Source organism: Nomascus leucogenys, chromosome 16 (assembly GCF_006542625.1).
Source record: "Nomascus leucogenys isolate Asia chromosome 16, Asia_NLE_v1, whole genome shotgun sequence".
NCBI classification, from domain to species: Eukaryota; Metazoa; Chordata; class Mammalia; order Primates; family Hylobatidae; genus Nomascus; species Nomascus leucogenys.
Window position 1 is genome coordinate 94,484,106 of NC_044396.1, and position 5,784 is coordinate 94,489,889.

The window sequence follows — 5,784 nt, forward strand, 5'->3', positions numbered from 1 at the left end:
ACACCTGCCTCGTAGCTGGCCCGATGCTCCTCCCAGCCACCCCGAGAAGTGAGAGACGGGCAAGCAGAAGCCTCTTTGCCTCCTTTCTTCCCTCCCTGTTCTAGAGGTGGCCGTGGGAAGATCTTTGCCTCCTTTCTTCCCTCCCTGTTCTAGAGGTGGCCGTGGGAAGATCTTTGCCTCCTTTCTTCCCTTCCTCATCTAGAGGTGGTCGTGGGAAGATCTTTGCCTCCTTTCTTCCCTCCCTGTTCTAGAGGTGGCCATGGGAAGATCTTTGCCTCCTTTCTTCCCTCCCTGTTCTAGAGGTGGCCGTGGGAAGATGTGATGCCTGGAGCTTGGCAGCCATTTTGCCCCCACAGTGGCACCCACCTGAGGAAAGGGGAAGGACAGATGGGAGCCTCAGGGGCCCCGTGATGTAGAGGAGCCGAGCTCCTCCTGAGACTGCCTCCCTCTGCGTTTCTTGGGAAGGGAAAAAAGCACCCCAGGCCTCTGAGGTGAAGCCTTTCCTCCCTGACCTTCCGAGGAGGGTGCAGGGATGCCCAGGGCTCACAGGGTCTTGGAGACTTGGGCTCATGTCTAGGATTCTCCACTCATGGCTATGTACCTTCAGGGAGGTCACCTCACTGCCCAGAGCCTCAGCTTCCTCCATGATGGGGGCCTCGTCTCTACCTCCAGGCTTCCAGGGTTCTGCAAAGCACATTGGTTAGCTGTGGGTCTTACACCACGGGCAGTTCATCAGACACTGCCACCCGAGTGAACATATGCATGGAGCCAGCGAGCCCCTCTGTGGCAGGTGGGGAGGCAGGGGTCAGGTGGGGGTGGGTGCAGAGTTCAAGATCTTGCTCCAGCACTTACAGCTGGGGAGGGCCAGCCTCGGCTCTCCTTTCTGTAAGAGGGACAGATGACAGCTCCGGTGTTGGTGCTGTCAACACACACGGGGCACAACAGTGTCACCACTGTTGACAGAGTGAGGGGACCCAGTGAGGACACGGGACCACCTCCGCTGAGGCCCTGCTGTCACAGTGGATGGGAAGAGAGGGCTACAGCCCAGCAGGGTCGGGGACTGCCTCGGAGGCTCAGGGCATTAGGGGAGGGAGTTTTGGTCATGTGACCCAGGCCCAGCCCCATCCTCCCTGAGTCACTGTCAGGCTTCATGGCTATGAGGTCCCCCAGAATGTCATTCCATGCCCCCCAGTGGGTCTGAGGCCTTCATCTGAAATGCTCTCGCATGGGGTTGTGTGCCTCCTGCCCTCTGTCTACCCAGCTCCCAGGCTGGGCTCTGTCCTGGGGTACCCAGACCAGCCAACCCTCCCAGTGACCGCTGAAGCCCTGGTGGGGCTTGGACATCAGGGCCTGGGGCGTGGACACCCGAGAGGGGCCGAAGGCCTCCTTTGGATGCCCAGGGTCTCTGGGCTGAGCGTGGCACAGGACGTTTTGTGGGGGAGTGCACGCTGTTGAGTGGTGGGCCTGAGACAGCTCGGGTTGGGTGACAACATAGCCTCCCCTGACTTGCTGTCCATACCACTTGGTGCCTGAAACACACTGAGTGTGAGCAGGTGAGAGTGCAGAGCTGGTGAGCCCCACCTCCAGCCCCCACTCCTGTTGGCGCCTCGATCTCTCTGATTGCATTGATTTTCACTGCAGTGTTTATTAAATGCTTTATCTGCCTCCACCGAGAGCTCCCAGAGCTGGCTTGGCATCCCCTATTCCTACGGCTCACTAAGCCCAGATGAGAGCCTGGAGGGGAAGCTGGGGCAGTGGCCTGCACAGGCCCTGAAGTCCACACAGCCTCTGCTTTGGAGCAAGGGCTGTGGGGATGGGGTGAAGGATTGGCTGGTGTGGGCAGGGTGCCAAGCCTAAAAGAGGGGTATGATAAATACTGGATGAATGGTGGCAGTTGATGCCAATCCTCAGGGTTTGACCAGCATATCCAGAGGCTCAGGGCTCATTCTGTGATCAGGGATCAGGACCAGTATGTGCCCAGAGTCAGGGCTCAGTCAGTGATTAGGGATCAGGGCTCAGTCTGGGATCAGGGATCAGGGATCAGGACCAGTAAGTGCCCAGAGTCAGGGCTCAGTCTGTGATCAAGGATCAGGGCTCAGTCTGGGATCAGGGATCAGGGATCAGGACCAGTATGTGCCCAGAATCAGGGCTCAGTCTGTGATCAGGGATCAGGACCAGTATGTGCCCAGAGTCAGGGCTCAGTCAGTGATTAGGGATCAGGGTTCAGTCTGGGATCAGGGATCAGGACCAGTATGTGCCCAGTCAGGGCTCAGTCAGTGATTAGGGATCAGGGCTCAGTCTGGGATCAGGGATCAGGGATCAGGACCAGTATGTGCCCAGAGTCAGGGCTCAGTCAGTGATCAGGGATCAGGATCAATATGTGCCCAGGGCCGGGGCTCAGATGGGGATAGAGATCAGAGGTTTCTAGGAACAGGGTCAGGCCTCAGCCAGGATGTTGTGGGGACTGGAAACAGTGCTCTGAAGTGTTTTGTGCTGTTCCTGGCCCAGGAGGTTACATTCCCCAGGCAACACTCCCCCTCTTCTTCCCTTTCTGCCTGGTCAATCTTGAAGCTCTCCTCCAAGACAAGTCCACGACTCGGGCCCTGCTATGGTCAGAGTGCAAACGTTGATGTCAATCCTGGTCCCTGGTCATGCATGACCTTGAGCAAGACACGTGACCCCTCTGAGCCACAGTTCTTCCATGGAATGGGACCATGCCTGGCCACCTCTGGTGATGGCCATGAGGGCAGATGGGGACAGGGAGCAAAGAGTTTGGTCAGCACAGCTGCTGGGGAAATGTCAGGAGAATGCACACCCAGGTTTGCCATTTGCAGGGTCTTGAAGACCCCAAGGGAACCCTGCCTCAGGAGCCCTGTAGCCCTAGCAGCTGCCCGGCTGGTGCCACCTCGCCTCTCCCTGACCTGCATCTCTGCACAGTCCCCACAAGGGTGTTAGGAAAACCCGCCAATCACGCCTGGTTCTCACAAGGAGAGCTGTGAAAATGAGTGGTTGAAAATAGCCCGAAAATACCCCCGACCCTGCCTCCTCCTCTCCCAGAGAGGGCAGGGCAGGCAGAGAAGGGCACCTGCGGAGTGGGCCGGGCCCCTTGGGTTACATAAGCTCAGCATTGGCCTCCGGAGAAGGCTGAGGGATCAGCGTCAGCGCCAGGGCCAGGAGGAACTTGGGCATCACCTTGTCCCACAGCCAAGGGTCCTTGCCCAGAGTGGGCCTGGGCCTTGCAGACTTTCCAGGGGCTGAGAGGACAGGGCAGGGGAAGTCCCCAGCATGCTTGGCCTTGAGTGCCCCCACCACGTGCTGTGGAGATGCCTTTCCTTCCCTCCCTCCCCAGCTGCCTGTGCCGTGTCCGGGCGCCCAAGACCAAGACCTGCCTGCCGCGTGGCCTTGGCCAGTGCCTGCACCTCTCTGCGCCTTTCCCAGAGAGCACAGGGAAATGGCCCTATCCAGCGTCAGTGGGGCAGCCACCAACCCAGGCGGGGCTTGGCAGAGTACAAAGCAGGCCTGGACGCCAGTTCCCACTAAACCCAACCAGCCCCCGCCTTGCCTCTGCCCCTGTCCCAGCCTGCAGGAACCCTCAAGAGGCAAGCCCGGCCCTGGCACCCATCCCCCCAGGGCCCCCACGGGAAGCGCACACCCTGCGTGGGCTGCAGGGACCTCAGCCTTTCCAGGCCTGCATCTCCTGAATGGCTTCCTTAATCTGTGAGAGGAGGCAGCTGTCCCGAGATTTGGGGCGACAATGTCCCATCAGTTCCCACCTCTTCTGAGTAAGGCCCTGGAGAAGACTTTTCCAAACGTGCCTGGGCTGAGGCTGGAGCAGGAGGGCCAAGGGCAGGCGCAGGGAAGAATGCTGGGGTGAGGGCTGGAACAGGCTGGCGTCTAGTGGGGAGGCTGGATCCCCTGCCCTTCCAGGGGAGCAAGACCTGGGGCATCCCTCAGCCAGCTAGCACAGGCTTCCCTTGGGGTGGGTTGTACCAGGTGGGCCCATAGGGCTGTAGGGGGTTAGGATGAGGAGGTGCACAGTGGGTCCCTGGGAAAATCGCAGCTCTGCGGCGCTGGAGGCAGGTGGGGGTAGGGAGCTCGAGCGCGGAGCAGAAGGGGGACCAGGTGCATGAGGTCAAGGCCTCCACCTGTGCCTAGCATGCCTGCCAACCCAGAGGGAGGGAAGCAGGGCCCGGCTGAGTGAGTGCAGGCAGGAGAGCCAGGGCTGGGAGTGGGCCTGGGTGGGGAAGTGCACACGGAGGGCAGGTGGCCCCGGCTGCAGAGCGAGGCCACGGTCCAGACCGGACCACGGATGCTCATTTATCATGAGAAAGATGCCTAGGTAGTCCTGTCGCTGCCTCCTCTTTACAAGCAAAACAGGGAAGGTGCAGGCGGAGTGAGCCACTGGTCTGAAGTTTCACATTTGAGCAGGGAGGGGCCAGCACCCAACCATTTCCTCCAAGGTGCCCAGGGTCCCTGGTGTGGGGAGGGGCGCTGGGTGGCACGACCTGGAGCCACAAGAGGTGCACTTGCTGGAGTGCAGGGCAGTGACGCAGTGTCAGGCACCCCCTGCCTGGGAACCCCACCTTGGAGGAAGCCTCGGGACCTGGGTGGAGGCTGGACCCCGGCTGGGATGACCACTCTCCGATACAGTAGCCACCATCCACTTGTAGCTATCTAACTGGAATGGATTACAGTCAGTCAAATTAAAAATTCAGTTCCCCAGGCCACAAGCCACATTTCATGCCCTTGGTAGCCACTAAGGCCAGTGGTGGCCATGCTGGATGGCACAGACACAGAACGCTGCCACCATCACAGGCAGTTCCATGGAGAGAGGCATCCAGAGATTGGCTCTGGACTCGGATGCCTGGGCCTAAGGGTTGGGCCTTCTCTGACCTTTGCTGGCCCCAGTCCAGGGGTGGGCTGTCCGGGACAGAGGAGAGGGGAGGCCAGGGAGGAAGAGAGGAAGGGATGAGGGATGGGGGAAGGGAAAGGCAGCCTCCCTGGGTCCTCTCTGTCTTCCTGGAACCTGGGCTGGTGGCAGCCGGGAGGCCACCTCCTCGCAACTCCTCCCCATGACTCAGGCCCTGAACTGGGATGGCTGGAGAGCAGAGCACGCCCGGGTCACCTCCGTGGGTCCCCACCCTGCCTGGCCTGGGTGCAGGCTGAGAGCCACAGAGGGACTCCAGAACGCCACAGAATTGAAGCTGGCTGTGCATCTGCCCAGGAGCCAGCTTGTGCTTTGTCTCTGTCCCCCATCTTGGGATGCAGAGCCCTGGCTGGAGAGACTGGCTGCTTTCCTCCTCTGAATCCAGGCAGGAGATGGGGCCTCTGGGCAGAGGAACCAGGGAGGGTCCTGGCCATGTTTGCCTTTGCTGACTGATGGGTGTGCTGAGACAGAGGACCTGCAATGTGCCTGGGACACAGGAAGGGGCCATGCCTGCCAACCAGAAGACCAGGGGAGGCTTCCTGGAAGAGGAGGACGGGTGCACCACACTGTTAGAACCTTGTTAACAGGAGCCTCTGCCCTCACTATCACTTGCTCTCCGACAGCCTCTCTCCTTTTCCCATCCTTCCTCAATATCTGCACAGTTTGGGGAACCTTGAGGCTGAGCTGGGGTTGGGAGGGGGGCCAGGAGGCACCAGGACAGGCTGGGAGAGGCAAGGCTCAGGGTCCTGTATGGCGATAGGCAGGGGCTCCAAGGGTCCTGACTGGGAGGCTAACTAACCTAGACTTGCTGCACCCACAGTTAACTCCTCTGCATGTGAATCCACTAAAGTAGTCGC